The 16,888-nt window shown below is 33.9% G+C and overlaps 1 long non-coding RNA gene across 1 annotated transcript; it reads right to left on the bottom strand.

Annotated features, from left to right (window-relative positions):
• Positions 1-2,391: 2,391 nt before the first annotated feature.
• On the bottom strand, positions 2,392-7,765 carry LOC147916101 (uncharacterized). Its single transcript, XR_015553347.1, has 3 exons — positions 7,629-7,765; positions 4,978-5,093; positions 2,392-3,329 (listed from the first exon to the last, which is right to left on the bottom strand). It is a non-coding gene; the product is annotated as an uncharacterized LOC147916101 (long non-coding RNA).
• Positions 7,766-16,888: the final 9,123 nt, after the last annotated feature.

Below are 16,888 nucleotides of genomic sequence, written 5' to 3'. Positions count from 1 at the left end.
AAGGAAACCCTGTGCACTTTTGGTGGGAATATACACTATGGAAAACAGAATGGAAGTTCCTCCAAAAATTAAAAATAGAACTACCATACGATCCAGCAATCCCACTTATGGGTATATATATCTGAAGAAGATGAAGTCATTATCTCAAGGAGACATCTGCAGTCCCATGTTCATTTAAGCATTGTTCATAATAGCCAAGACATGGAAACAACCTAAGTGTCCGATGACAGATGAAAGGATAAAGAAAATGTGATACACACACATACGCACCCATAATGGAATATATTCAGTCATAAAGAGGAAGGAAATCACTCCATTTGTGACAACATGAGTGGACCTTGAGGGCATTATGGTACGTGAAATACTATATGTTTTCCCTTAAATGTAGAACCAAAAAACATTGAACTCATAGAAACAGAGTGTAGAATGGTGGCTGCTGGGGTCTGAGGATGAAGGAAATGGGGAGATGTTGGTAAGGTTACAAATTTCCAGTTAGAGATAAATAAGTCCCAGGGATCTAATGTACAGCATGGTTACTATAGTTAACAATACTGTATTGTATTGAAAGCTGCTATGAAATTAGAACGTTAATTTTCTCCCTATAACAACAACAAAATGGTATTATGTGAGGTAAAGGATGTGTTAACTAATCTTGTTGTGGTATTTCACAATATATACATATATCAAATCATCACATTATGCATCTTAAACATACCCAATGTTATATGTCAGTTATATCTCAATAAAACTGGTCAAAAAATATCTCCTTCATAGTTCTAGTAGCCCTTCAGTTGACAACCTGGGCATCTATTATCTTTTATGGACATATCGGAATTGGACATAGGGGAGAATGCACAGGTTCTTAGCCTGCTTCCTATGAAAGTTGTCTTAATGTTTACCAAAGTATTGAAGGTTTTTTTATTTAAGGACTATGCCAATGGTTTCTTTCATGAGAAATTGTCTCAGAAAGAGTATAGGCTGATTTCTGCTTCCTGGAAGGTGTAGTAGACATATTTTCCCTATTCCTCTTGCTAATGAAGCACAATACAAAACCTTGTCCATTATACGTAAAGAGATATTAAATGACTGAACTATAGAGAGCAAAAAGAAGACTGGCTGGGGACCTCAGGTCCTAAGAACAACAGGGTAGCGAATTTTGATACTGAAAGTGCAATCCACAAAAAGAGAAATCAATGAATTTTACTTCATCAAAATTGGAAACTTTTGCTCCATGAAAAACTCTGTGAAGAGGATGAAAACTTACTCACACACAGGAAAAAAATATTTGCAAGCCACAAGCGCAAATCAAACAAAAGACTAAGATCTAGAATGTATATGGAATTCTCAAAACTCAACAGTAAAAAAAAAATTCAGTTAGAAAATGGGCAAAAGACATAAAGAGACATTTCACAAAAGAGTATATACAGATGGCAAATAAGCACATGAAAAGATGTTCAGTATTATTAAGCATTAGGGAAATACAAATTAAGTATAATGATATATAACTACAACCACCTACGAGAATAGCTAAAATAAATTTAAAAAAATATATAGTGACAACATCAAATTCTGGCAAAGATGTCAACTGGATCACTCATACATTGCAGGTCAGAATGTAAAATTGCACAACCACTCTGGAAAACAGATTGTCACTTTCTTTAAAAATGAAACACGTAACTTCCATTTGGCCCAGTACTTGCATTCCTGGACATTTATTCCAGATGAATTAAAACTTATGTTCATAGGAAAATCTGTACACGAATGATTATAGCAGCTTTATTCATAATTGCCAAAATAGTTATTCCAAAAACTGGAAACAACTCAAATGTCCTTCAGTGAGCAAATGCTTAGAGAAATGGTGGTACATCCATACCATGAAATGATATTGAGCAATAAAAAGGAACTATTAATATATGCAACAACCTTGATGAATCTCCAGAGAAGTATGTTAAGTGAAAAAAGCCAATCCTGAAAGTTTACATACTGGAGGATTCTATTTCTATAAAACTTTTGAAATTACAGAATTACAGAGATGGAAAACAGATCAGTGTTTTCTAAAGGTTTGTGATAGTGGACAGTAGGGTGTGAGTGTGACTTTACAAAGGGACAACCTGAGGGAGAGGTTTGTGATGATGGAATAGCTTGTTATCCTGATTGCAGTGGTGATTATCCAAATCTACATATGCGATAAAGTGATATATAATTCTACACACACATTGTACTGACATCAAAATCCTGGTTTTGATATTGTACTACAATTATGCAAGATATTACCATTGAGAGAAACTGGGTGAAGAATACACATGACCTATTTCACTGTCTTTGCAACATCTCCTACATCTACAATAATTTCAAAATTAAAAATTTTTAAATTAGTATATGTGATGTATTTTCTTTGAGTATGTTCCATGTATAGTTACCATACTCAAAGTCCTTTTGTGTACATAGTTTTTAAGTCCATTTTATTATTTTTGGCTTCCTTGTATCCATGTTCCCTACCCCTTTTAATGTTATGACAGCTACCTTAAGGCAGTCTGAAACAAAAGGCTCAAATCTTTAACAATAATCTCTAATCTGTAACAATAGGTTTAATCTTTCCTGTGATGCTGAGTCATTTGCTTAAATGAAAAGTCTTACAAGACCTTTGTCACTCAAGGCCCTTCAATCTTCAGTCATCAATATTGGTAGCACAAGTGGAGTTATTCTCTAATATAAAACTAAAATGTGCACTAGCATAATGGTCAGGCAGTGTGAGAAAACTGATATCAGAGGTTGGAAAGCTAGAGATCTTCGTCATGCATTGAGAAATTATTTGGTAATTCATCATTGCTAATGGCTTGGAAGGTAGACCACATGCCACCGAGCTTGAAGTTCTGTTGAAAATGGCATAAAGAGCCAGAGTTAGTGAGAGGTAGCTGCTCTTGGTTGAGTGGTATCTTCTGCCATAGATATCAACTAGCATATTTTTAAATTGGTTTTGGTATTTTAAAGACATCATATCTTGTTTGTACTATAGTAAAAATTGCTTCCAAAGGTTAATCACCCTTTTGTCAAGAGGCAACTGATTACCATAAGTAGTATTAAATATCCTTTAATGCAATGATCATTTGTGTGACTATGTAGCCAATATCAAAATTATCATTCAAGTCAATCGTGTTTTGATATAAACAACAGAATACTCAATTTTTTTACTCTAACATAGTAAATATACATAGGTTGGAAGTTCCAGTGGCTTTGTTCAGTAACTCAGTAATGTCAGGGATCTGGGTCAGCTTCTCCGTGGAGCTCTTGTTCTTCTCCTTGTGGTTACAAGATGGCTTACAGCATCTCTAAGCAGCATAAAAAAGTCAAAAACCAAGAAAGAGGGGTGAGATGAGAGGGTGGTGAGACAGCTTCCATAGCATTTCTCTTTTTTAAAAAATAATAATTATTTTTCGGAAGTTCTCTCTACCAATATAACTTCCCCCTATATTTGTTTGCCAGACGTAGTTATATAACCATCCCTAAACCAATCATTAACACAACGAATGAGTTGATTCTCTATAGATTATTGTCCAATATTAGACAAACTCCAGAACAAACTCTATTATTCTTTTAGCCAGAAAGAAGTAGGGATAGATCACCAAGAGTAACTATGATACCATGAAAAGACAGAACTAGAGGACAGTTGCAAGTAGTAATAAAACCCAGAGCACCTTAATAAACATAACAGAAATTGTATGTGGCAAATGCATTCATTTTATTAGAATTGGTTAGAATTCCATTCGAATCCTACTACTTAGTACATAGTCAAGATTAGAATCTCATAAAATATTTGATGTTATAATCTATACGTATATTTTTCCATTCAATGTCACTACATATGATCTTGAAGTGAAGTGGTCATGTCTCCATCTCACCATCTGCTATTGATGATGGATGATTTGAGGGACAAATTATCTCTTATTATAAACATAGTACTATACTCACTGGATCTTCTTTGATAATCATAATTTCAAATACTCCATTACATTAATCTCTAAGTATAATAATAAATTTTGGACCAAATATCTCAAATGTAGCTTCCATTATCTTCCAGAAAGATTTTCCACTTTTCCCCCACCCCACATGCCGGTGATATCATTGACCACAATGATTCTCGAGTTGGTAAGAAAGGGAGAAAATTAAATAAATGGGGAAATTATATTTCTTTCACCCTCTTCAGGCAAGTTGAGAATTTATCATAATAATTCAAAAGGAATACTGAGAGAATAAAAGTATTTTGAATAATTATTAAAAGAAAACATTTAAATAATAAACATAAAGACTTGTTATTTTTCAAAAATGTGTTATGCAATTATTGAATGGGCATTTACTATGAGCAATGTGGTGTAAGGTCATCAGGTAATACAAAGACTAATCGGACCTGAACATCATCTTAAAACATTCAAATTCCAATATAGAAGTGAAGTCAATACTGGTAATTCAATAGTTCAGTTCCATTCAGTTCCAGAAGATGTAAAAGTCCTATAAATATTCAGAGAAGTAAAGGCTATTCTATATTTTCTCTCTCTCTCTTTCTCACTCTGGTGAGAATGGGTAGGGCAGAGAAAATACCAAGAAAATTTCAAGATCAAAGAAATCTCACTGTTAGAAGAGGCATTTTATCAGAGCTTTGAAACTCAGATGAAATTTGTATTTGCAAAGATAGAGATGATAGAATTTCAGGTGGAGAATTCTGTATAAGGAAAGATACATGATAAACTTAGCAGCACATTATAAGGAGCATAAATGCTAGTCTAAATTGTTTGGACTTTACGTAGTTCAAAATTTAGCATGTTTAAGTGCACACCAAGAATTCAGCAGGAGCTAAACAGAAAAATCTGTCAAGAAGAGAGACAGATGATGAGTAATATGCAGAAGATTAGAAAATGACTCTTGTTTGTTAAATAGTGATTTTATTTTTTTCTCCCTTTTTCAGAGTCTCCTAACTTTTACCTTTCCATGTTGACATGTGTTGTCTTTTTACATCCATGTTCTTTTTTCTTTATTTTCTTCTAATCTTTCTACCAGTGACAATACTCGACAATATTCAAAGATAGGTCATAGATTACCTGTGTGTAGGAAAATAATGTTGTTTTTAAACTTAATAAACAAATACCTAACTTCTGCATTAAAAAAACCCTTTATAAATTCTTATGCTAATAATGTTTATTTGTTTTGTTTAGTTATAAATAGAAAATATTCAAAATTTTTATTTCTCCTAACAGCAAAAGTCCAGGGCAGCTGCTTATCTGTACGTCTCTCCCTTAGAAACCAATTTTCTGAACTTTAGGAGGACATCCTGCCCTCTTTACTAATAAGTACAGAAGTGAAGGGGAAGGGAGACTGGGAGTTGGAGGAGGGCTGCCTTCTTTCTCGAAGCAGCTGGATTGTTGGGCACATCGTTGGGCTGATTCCTTTTGCTTCCTCACAGCACAATGTGGCAGAAGCGCACAGCATGGGGGAGCTGGAAAATAGCAAAATGTGAGGAGCGAGGCAGCTGGCTTCCCCACCCTGCAGGTTTAGAAGTCCATAAATTGGAAGAAAATCTAGTAACAGTGATTTCTTGAGGAACTTCAGTTGCCACCCAGAACTAAACCCTAATCTATAATCGCTTCCTCAAGGGAAAGACTTAGCTTATGCATTTTTAATGCATAGACTAGTTTAACATAAGTTGCAAGTAATCATGGTTGCACTACATACATTCTTCCAGTGCTCAAAGCGGAAGAAAAGAAACAGAGATGTATCCTCAAACCAACTATTAAAAATACTATACCATTAAAATAACCTCGTTATTAAGAAAAAAATAAAATTTTTCATTAGAATGATTCAAATGTTTAATTATCTAGAATTATTATTTTTATCACAATGATGTTACATATCATATTGAACACTATCATCAGTTTGAAGAAGACTTTCAAAATGGCCATTTTTAAAGGGGAAGAAAATAATCCCCAAAGCATGTGTAAATCAGCACATAGCAAAAACAGGTAGGATGTAAGCAAGGCGAAGCCAGGGGTGGATGGTTGTAATCACATGTTATTTAAAGACAAATATTTCTCAACCATGATTGGGAGAACAAAAAGAGATTTTTCTTTGTGTTTCTTTTAGATTAAAGCCTTATTTAAAAATCTTTCTTGAATTGATGAATATATTAAGGCATGGGTAGTTTTCTGAGTTTTGAAAATGAGGACCCATGATGACAGATTTAGTAGTGTGGAAAATGATCATCATTCTCCTTTACAATAATGGAAGCCGACTCATTGAATCAACATGTTTCGGGAAATGCTAAACTGTTTTCTTCAAATTTCACGAAAATATTCACAGAAAAAACCAGTTGAAGAGAGAACAGAGGAGACAGCAAATCTTCTACTCTGCTTTTCTCATTTTTTTCCTTATCTGTTGGGACCAGCCTACGCATTTCCTGTGTCCTTCTACCAAATCTTGGATTGTCTGATATTAACATTCAGTTGATCACCCATGTGTGTAAATCTTAAGCTAGATAAGCACTGGCTAATGCAGCTTCTTCTGCCTTCTATTGCTCACCCTGAATTTATATCACTAAATTCAAACATAATCTTTTACAGTCACTAATACTTTATCAGACTGTTCTGAAAATTTTTATTCTTCCATTTCTGATTGCCCAGCTGCTGACATTCTATGGAGAAGGTGACACATAGATGTTTAAGCAGAGCATAAAAATGGAGACATGTTATCTGGGCAGTCACAGTGATCATGACAAATAAAACATACTGCAAAAATAGATAAAGTATTTAGTCTAATAGGAGCTCAGATCCTAATTCCCCAGTGACCTTTTCAGTCCAAAAGGATTACCTTTGGGAATAAATACTCTGAGACAACACATTCTTACACGCCGTTGTTATTCAAAAATTTTATGACATTCCATTAAATAATGGATTTGACTAAAAGCTAGAGGCTTATTAGTAAGTCATTAGCAAAAATTAGATCCCTTTAAGTTTAAAAAAGTTATTTTCCTATTCTTGTTGAACTTCCTATTCTAAAGCGACAAGAAGTAAAACACTGCCAATAGCTTCCACATTTTTTTGAGATTCTTTCCACAATTAAAAAAAACGTGAATTGCAATACACAATTCCTACAACTTCAACGGAAATATTAAAATGTACAGAGTTGTACAGTGCTTCTTTTCATTTTTCCATTAATAATATTGTTCATTTAATGATTGATATATTAAGGTTTTGTTATAATATATTTCAATTCTTGGTCCATGATTATTAGTAAATTTGAAATAATATGTAATTTTTCACCAACTACAAAGATGACCACCAACCTGCTGTCACATAAAATTATGGCAACAATTGTGGGAAAAAAAAAGCATAAAACAAAAACAAAAGCAAACACAAAAGCTAGTCACTAATAAGAATAATTGGCTCGACAAGTCATGGCGAAACAAAATTTATAAATGAAATACAATTTAATAGATGTAAAAAAGTAGCATATAATTCTTAATAGTTTACTGAAACGATCATAGAGCTTATGACATAATCTTATCCAAGAATTTTCCATATATATATTTTTTTTTTCATATATATATATATATATATATATATATAAATGATACCACTTACCTAGGAAGAAATAATTTTGTAAAGCCTTGAGTATTGCTTCTTCATGAACATGGAAGTCTAGCTTGATGAGGAGTTTTGTGCAAAAGGAGGGAAGGGAATGAAGAAAATAAAGACCAGCAGAGAACCTCTTTGTTTATTATCTCTAAAAAAAATTAATTGAGAAGTTATATGCCTTCTAACAATTTTGACTAATGCTTTGACCCAGTCAACACATAGCTACAACATCTGGACATTGCCCATCCACAAGTCGGATGAATTTGTCAATCCACAGTAGGAGTTGAAAGAGAGAGAGAGAATAAGAGAGAGAGAGAAAAGAAATGATGAATAATGAAAATAGGAAATAAATCTAGAATTCATTTTAGCAGTCGAAAAAAAGAGACGGCATTGGTGTGTGAAATTGACACCCTTTCCTTTGCTCTATAAAAATTTTTCTCCACCCTCAAAAAGTCTGGGGTCTTTTGGAGCACGAATATGTTAAGAGTACTAACAGAACTCCTGCTATCAGCTTAACTCGTTTGTTCAGTCTCCCCTTTTCCTTTTGCCAAAATTAAATAAAGTGTATCATGGTTCATGGTTAGCATCACAAAATTCTGATATCATAATAATAACATTTATTTTGACTATGTATAGCTCATACATTAATTGTACTAGTCTGTTAGACCATTTATATATGGAACATGTGTAGCTTTTACCCAGGGGTTGTTGAAATAATTTAGTAGATTTATAGCAAGAAAATTTTCTAACACTGAGAGGTTATAAACTAAAAAAGGGTTGTGGGGAATAAAAACAGCTCAACTTGTAATCAGGTACAGGACCTCTGGATAGTCAGATCTTGCTCAGACACACTCCTGCATGGCATATGACTAACAAGGACTGGGTAATTATCCAGGGCTTCCTGAATGGCTCTCTCCTATAGGTATAAATATTAAAGTGCCCTTCTGCTTCAAATCCATGACTGTGATAATAGAGATACATTTGATATATTTGATATACTTTTTTTCCATACTTTTCTAATAACTATTCTTTTTTTTAAATAGAAGCACTTGGATATCATTCAAAAACATTACTGGTTTGGTTTTTTAGTAGAAATATACTATTAAACAGATTTTAGAGTGAATACCAGACACAAAATCACTTCAATTTTGGCCTTTCTACATTGGTTATCAGAAATACTAGGAAATGGAAACGCTTAGATGTCTATTAAGTGAAATATCACTGTGTTATAACATAGTTTTATCTTTTTAGTCTTCATATCCATCGTGAAAGAAACTAGGTAGGTCATCAATGAGAACAGAGAAGAACAAGATCTGACTATCATAACAAGTGTTTTATTTTAGCCTCTTTTTTTTTAATTAAAAGAGCAAAGCATATTAAACTAGAACAGCAAAATATATGTTACTAAGATGATTTTCTACACTCAGAAAATCATAGCTACTGTTTTGGGCAGCTGACAAAGGAAAGGGGCAGAATAGCCATGGATTCACAGTGATTCATAAGTTAGAGCATACTCAGAGAAATAGGCCTTGCTAATACAGAGTTCTATACCATCTGCTTTTAACTGTATTTGTTCGCTCTGGATCCTGGAATCCTGATTATAACTGTAATGTAGAATCCTCCAAAACAAAATTCAAAATATCTGAAAAACTTCTAAAACATTTTGATGTCAAAATGGCTTACCAATAATGAGTGAACTCTGCCTTAAATTGAGAACTGTATGTATTTTCTATAAATTCATTTACGACTAACTATAAAGTATATTTAATGACTTCTGTTATAACGATCCATATCCTCCTGAGTAAAAAATCAGTCAGATCCTGCATACTGGTGGTCTAGAAAGTAAAAGACTATGTTCTGTTATAATTTAACTTCTGAGAAACTAACACTGCTTTTGTCTATTTGGTTTTTTGTGTTAAGAATCATATAAATACCTGTAATTTTATGTGCTTTGTTTTTGGACTAATATGTTTTTTAAGAATAATTTTTTAAGTACTAAGTCTTCTCCAAATGAGTTCTATGAAAATCTTTTTTTCGTTCCCAAAATATCCTGCAAAATATTCCCTGCTTGCTTTGCAGAATAATAAGGGCTATCCATTGCCAGTCTCTCCCTGTTTCCCGCCTCTCTTTGTAAGGGTTTCTCATTAATGATTGTAAGATTCGGCATCTAAGTCCGTATTTTGCAAGGGACATTTTGTTTCAGAAATCCAAGCAGAGATTAATTCCTGCATTGTATAATTCCTTGATACTCCTTGAGTAACATCTTTATATTTCTCTTATGCATTTTCTTCTAGTAGGTATAACTCTAAAGGCAGTAAATTTTTTACTTAATCACTATGCCTAAAAATATGGGAATACAAATTTTTTCTGTAGAATCACCATATAGTGTTTCTGGTTATGACTTTTTTTTTTTTTTTTTTTTACCAACAAGACATGTTTCATTACCCTATGACCACTTAGGTTTGGCCTCATAGCTACATAGATAATCTCCATGTGATTATTCCTGAATCTCAGATGCTCTTCTTTGATAAAACATGCTGCTTAGGAAAGAAAAGCACCAGGGGACAAAACTCCCAGGTAGATTATAATCTAATGGAAAGTTTTTAATCTAATGTAAGGTCCTCAAACCATAGTCTCTGCATCAGTATTACCTGAGAGTTAGAAATGCAAATTAATGGCAGGCCTCCAAACCTACTGGATGAAAATCTGTGGGAGCTGGGCTCAGGAATCTGCATTTTAAAAAGATCCCCTGATGATTTATGTGAATTTTAATGTTTGAGGAGTATTGGTCTAATGGACTTGTAGTGAATTTTAAATCAAATTATTAAATAAATTTTGCATAATATGTGTACAATAAAAATATCTTGTGATCTTCAATTGTTCCCCTATGTGTCTCGTAATATAGGATACATAAATACATACATACATAATATGTAGGATGTATTGTATATGCACTATGTATAGCATATATAATACAAATGCTCAAAAAATGTAACATTTTATTAATAAGAATCTAACTTTCTGAGGTCCTAGAAAAGAAAGAAATCAGTGGTTTAAATCTGTTAATCTAAACCTTACAACTCTAAGCTTCTCAACTGCTCTTCAGGTAAATAACTAATAATATTTCAATTGGAATAGCAAAGAAAAAATTCAAATAAGTCTTGTCCAAGTATGTAGTCAATGGTTTGTTACATTTGTGTGCTATTGATCAAGCTAGAATTAAAAAAGAAAATGATTTTTCATCATAAATGCAATTTATGTTAGCTGATATGTGACATGAAGACATGACACATCTCATGTTTACTAGGATTCAAAAGTTAAATCATGATAAGAATTAATGATAATGACGATCTTATTTCATAGCTAAATATTCATTTAATATTTTCTAGTCTGTCAAATTCTTCTTTTACCATCCCTATTAAAATAAAAGATTTTCAAAGGAATAAAATTTCCCATATTATAAATTCCATAAGAACAGGGATCATGTTACTCTTGTTCATAATATGATTCCCAATACTAAATATAGTGTCTGACACATAGAAGGTTCTAAATAGGTATTGGCTGTACTACTATATCCAAATTTGTGTCTCTGTGGAATTACATGTTTAAAGAGTGCCTTGTGTGTTTGAAGAATGTTTTACAAAATAGTAGTTGCTGAATAAATATCTCTTGATTTGCATTGAATTCAATATATATTACCATATTTGAAAGGAAATGAATCAATAGCAAAATTTATCAATAGATGGTCTAGTACTTACATAATACTCACAGGTTCATACATTATGGACTTATTGCATATATTATCTTCAAGAGATAGGTAAACAATGTTGCATCTACTAATTTTCGGTTGTGCTTATTATTTAAACACGTTTTTATGCTTTCATGCCAATTTATGTGCAACACATATATTCACATGGAATGCATTGACACACATTTTCATTTTAATTGCTTTTCCCAGCCGAAAAGAGTTACATGAAATAAATCAGACTCAGGTAAGAGTAAATTGCTTTCCTATGATAACTTTTTAAGAATTGTATTCATGTATGAGGTTTGAAATGACCTTGTCTGAAAATAAACTCAATTTAGTTAATAGATTTTGGTTTATCAAATTACTGAGACTTATGAATGATATAGTTTGAGAACACTACTTAAAGATAAATAAAATTCAATATGTGACTTAAAAGACAGTTCCAAAATAGAATCACCTTTAAGCTAGTTTACTATATTTTCTGCTTATAGAACAAATACATAAAGAAACTGGAGCAGAAAATCAGTCACATTAAATTTACTACCATCAGAAAAACTAAGGTAAGCTAAAAAAGTACCTTTAGTTTTCATATGCAGGTAAGTTTCACAGGTTAACAGAGGCAAGTAAAAATTATTGCTAGTTCTAGTAAAATCTTCCACTCAAAATAGACCTTAAAGATAGTCTAAATATCTTTAGTAGTTTACATGTCTATTACATTGATTTTCCCATGCCAAAACAATAAATAAAATAAGCAACTTTGCAGAGTTAGTATTTTTTCTATTCTAATTATTATTGTCTACATTACATTTATAAAAATGTTAATGATATTTGAATTTAATTGTTAAAAACCATGGCATAATTCAATTTGATTCATTTTTCTTGCCCTCTATACATTAGTCAGTACAAGAGGCCATACTGTTCCATTTTATTCATGATACTCATCTTGCCAGGTGTAGAGTTAATGTTTAACTATTAGCAATGATTTAAAAAAAAGCAAATCATAATAAACCTTGGCTATAGAACACTACAACTGTGAAGAAGCAAATGTCTACAATAGCACAACTGGAAACAGAGTTGAAAACATTGGTATGGGGAACTCCAAAGCAATCTGACCTTGGTGAAAAGAGTCTTTACTGAATAACTCCTAACTTACAACTCTCTAATAATAAAGTACAAAAACAAACTTGTTCCAAGCATCAATCCATCATTAATTTAATCTTCTGTATTTGCATTGATATCCATGCAAAGTTATTTTACTCTCCTTATAGTAGAATTGCAGAACTTACAAGTGTTCCAAAAAGTAGTATGTAAAGCATGCTTTGATTAATTTTGTTTTTCAGCCAATTTTTATTTTATTTTTTGCTGAGGAAGTTTCACCCTGAGCTAACATCTGTGCTACTCTTCCTCCACTTTGTATGTGGGACACCGCCACAGCATGGCTGGTGAGTGGAGTAGGTCTGCCTCGGGGATGTGAACCCACAAACTGGAGCTGCTGAAGCAGAGCACTCAGAACTTAGCCACTCAGCCATGGGGCTGGGCCCTCAGTCAATTTTTAAAGGTTAAATACATACTGATCAGGGTAGATATTGAATTAGTTATAAGAATCTAATGTTGTTGAATATGGCTCACAAATATTGTCCAAAAATATATGATACTTCTTAGAAAAACTATCACCTTCTAAGTTTAAGAAGAAAACAAGGCTAGAGGTAGTTGTCAATATTCACATACTAATTATCTGTATCACTTTGGTTTATTCCCTCAAATGGTCATGGCATCAGTTGCCTCATTTATAAAAAAAAATGATAATTAGATTAAAGTGACTTTAAGGTCACTGACAAGTGGTACAGGTCCATGCCTGGGATCTGAACCCGATCTGAACCCCTGAAACTGGGCCACCAAAGTAGAGCACACTGAGCTCAAACATTACACCATGGGACCGGCCCCCTCTACATCTCATCTTTGTTGAATAAAATGATCCAAGACCCAATCCCCTCTGCTAGGCCTCCTGAGGAATGTAGTATAATTTTCATAAGAACATAAAAATATTCTGGAATTTGTGAGATTGGGGTTGAAATCTCTTACAGTTCTCAGCCCCAATAAACTAGCAACAAAATAACACATTGAGATTAGTCATCAGCCTACAGGGCCAAATCTAAAATCATCTGGTGTATAAAAACATGTTCTCCTTAAAAAGGCCCAGGCAGTAAGGAGGTTAGCACAGAGAAGAAATTTACTCTACTGAATGAGAATTGGTGTGTGTGAATTTAATCCAGGGTTAATGATTTATAAGATGGAATGTTCTTGAGAGAGAAATGGCATAGAGCCTCTCAAGTTATTTGGAATAGTCTTCTAAGGAACCTGAGTCAGCTTTATAGAGATGAAGAAACATACTAAATCAAAGGTCTAGGGAAGGAGTTGAATCTCATGTAAGAACATGAGAACACAAGGCCAATGTTGGCGCTCATTATTGGCTAAATAAGGGGCACTCATTGGGGCATCTATCTGGGACAACCATTGAAGCAGTGAAGGGCCTGGAGCTTGCGACATAGATGATAGAGCTTTCCAATCTGTAGATTATAGATTAGAAGAGACAAGAACACGTGGCCAGAAGAAGGTACAGAAACTTAATGTCTAGGAAACTTGCAGTGAGCCTCTCTGGCGAAAATGAAAATAGAGCCATTAGGTAGAGGTGGCACTTCAAGAGAACTTTGGAAATTTTGCACAATATTGAGTACTAGAAAGGAATAGTTTAGGACCATTATTTCCTTTCATTTTAATAACAATCCAGAAAGAGTAAGAGGTTATGTAGAAATGAGGACATTCTCTGGGCTGGAATCAGGCAAACCTGCTTTCTCATACTGGCTCCACCACTTACTCCCTGTGTGATCTCAGAAACTGTCCTTTCAATTCTTACTTGCAAAATGCAGATAATGACAGTTAGCTCGTAACATTTTTATAATGACTAAATGTGAGAATATAAGCGCAAAATAGATATTCAACTACTGCTACTGCTGCAAATATCACTGCTATCATTTCCCTAAGTAAAACAATCCATATCCTAAACAAGAACATCGTATTTCAGAGGACATCCAGATTGTTTGATTGCCACATGTTTTCTCCAAGGTCTATTCAGTAAGGTTCATTTTAAGGCATTTCTTCTCACCAAAGTAATGTTTATCTTGAGTTTTCAGATCAATAAAAATATTAACTAGGTACATGTACATTTCCTAGGACGATTGACATAATTATTTCATGAAATGTTTTATTGCTTACCCTATAAACTATTAATTACAGATTTAAGAAAAATACAACATATGTGGGGCAATTTACTGCATTTCTTGGTTTTGCTCACAAATTCTTTTAAAGGATGTCTACAAATAACCTGGGTTGAGAAAAGAGAATAACATGTGGTAGCCAGAGCTGAGGAACCTAAAATGACACAGACAGGGTTGAGAAATAGGGAGACTTTGCCTCTGACTTAGTCTTATTTTCATCTTACTTTCCTATATGTTCCCCTGAACTTTTCCCATATAAACTTGATGACAAGGAAGTTGATATAGCATATTTGGACTAAAATGAAAATGACTGATTACGGTTAAAAGTATTACCTTTGCTAACAAAAATGCAAACCACACTTTAACTTAAAATGTTAAATCAAAATTATATAACCACAATGAAAAGATGTTTTTGGAAGTGAGAAGACTGATGCAGAAAACAATGGGCCATACTCTGGTGTCTTTTTACCTGTGTTCAATGTTGCCAGTCTGAGACAAGTGCCTTCTTTACTCTATACCAAACTGTGTGAAATAGACCTTTCATTACAGCCTTACACCAGAGGAAATTCAGGCTGAGAATTAAGGGATCTGTCAATGGCAACTAAGCTCATAAGCGGTCGAGATGGTGTCTCAACTCAAGTTTATCAGACCTGAAAACTGATGCTCTTTCCGCTATTCATGACGCCTTTATGTTAAAAGAGCAAGGATAGTTATATTTTCACAACCTGAGGGAGTAATATATTATTTAAAAAAAGTTGCACATGTTTCAAGGATACATTTGCTGGCAAAGTTCATTCTTGTGATCTAAGCTTTAGTCTCTTGGAAATGTACACATTCGATATGAGTAATGTTCCCTTTCACTTTTGAGTCATATTCCCAAAGCCTGAAGTGCTCCTCATCTTCCTCCTGGCTTTCTTTTCAGCCAGGAAAATTCCTATTCATCTTTCAAAATGGAGTCTAATATTGCCTCTTCTATGAAGCCTTATTTAGTAAACCCCTGTCTCTTCCCAACCCACGCAGAACATTGGATGCTTCTTCTGTGGCCCCAGAAAACAGAACATTTCTGCATGACGGCGTTCCTTAATACATTGTACTTATTTGTTAACACAGTCTTCCCCTACTAGGCTGTGACCTCTGTATTCCTTTATTCATGTCTCTTTGTCTTTAATGACTAACACAGTCAACAGTACATGAGTGACTAATACACGCCTGATGATGACTAAATGAATTTTTCTTGTTACATGTTCTGCATACAGAAAAGGAAATGTTTAACTAATTCACTTGCACAGAGATGGAAGCCAAAAATGAATTTGAAGTTAGTGGTGCTTCCTTCTCCTTTCTAGCTTCCCCACAAATGGGATGTACCTAAGGGAAATTTCAAACTGAATCTGAGGAAAAATAATTTCAACTCTGAGTAATCACTTTCCCAAAATGGATCCTTCACGTTCTTTTTTTCCACCTAATATTTCTAAAAAGAATGGAGAGTACCAACTTATTAAGAATATCTAATTACTTTTATTTTTCAGACATTGAAAATGCTTGGATCCCATATATAGTTTCATTATCTTCTTTTTAGAGGCACTCTGAATGTGAATTGCGTCTGAGTCTGTCTATCCTAACAGGGACGGAATTAGTTTTCCTCACAGTCTCAGGAAAGGCGATGCGTATCACAGGTTACATGTCAGAGTGTTCCCCAGAGAGGCTGATTTTGATTCAGCATCCTACTATTTCAAAAATACAGCTATGTAATTGTATTATGCTATTGGGCCCATATGCTGGGAGCAGCTACCACTTTGCAAAGGATCAGATTAAATTGTCTTTAGTAGAGGTCAAAATCAGCTACAGAAATTCTTTCTTAGAACATAAATAATCTTATTTCAACTTTTATGTACTAGATTTATTAAATGGGGTCCTTCATGGTAAAACTGCCTCACAGTAAGCATAAAGGATATAAATAAATAAATAAAACTTCCCTGTGCCCTTCTTATTCAAAGATGATGTTGCTGTCAGTGATTGCTATTTGTGTGTGTGGGTGAAGCGGAAAAGACCAATCTGTAACCTCCAGTCCCTTCCGCACTGCGCACACGTGGAGATTGCTCTTTGATTTGCAGCTGCCTTTGGCAGAGCTCGACACTGTTTGCAACTCTGCTTCTTGGGCTCATCTTAGGCCCAAATCCCCTGCTCTAAAAACTCCGCAGTTCCTGACTGCAACAGGCCGGCCTGCTCTGTCTGCAGTTTTCCCA

This window comes from Ceratotherium simum, chromosome 10 (genome assembly GCF_057802395.1).
Source record: "Ceratotherium simum simum isolate JZ-2026a chromosome 10, ASM5780239v1, whole genome shotgun sequence".
Classification (NCBI taxonomy): domain Eukaryota; kingdom Metazoa; phylum Chordata; class Mammalia; order Perissodactyla; family Rhinocerotidae; genus Ceratotherium; species Ceratotherium simum.
The sequence above is the reverse complement of the archived record's forward strand: the minus strand, read 5'-3'. Positions and strand labels throughout refer to the sequence as shown.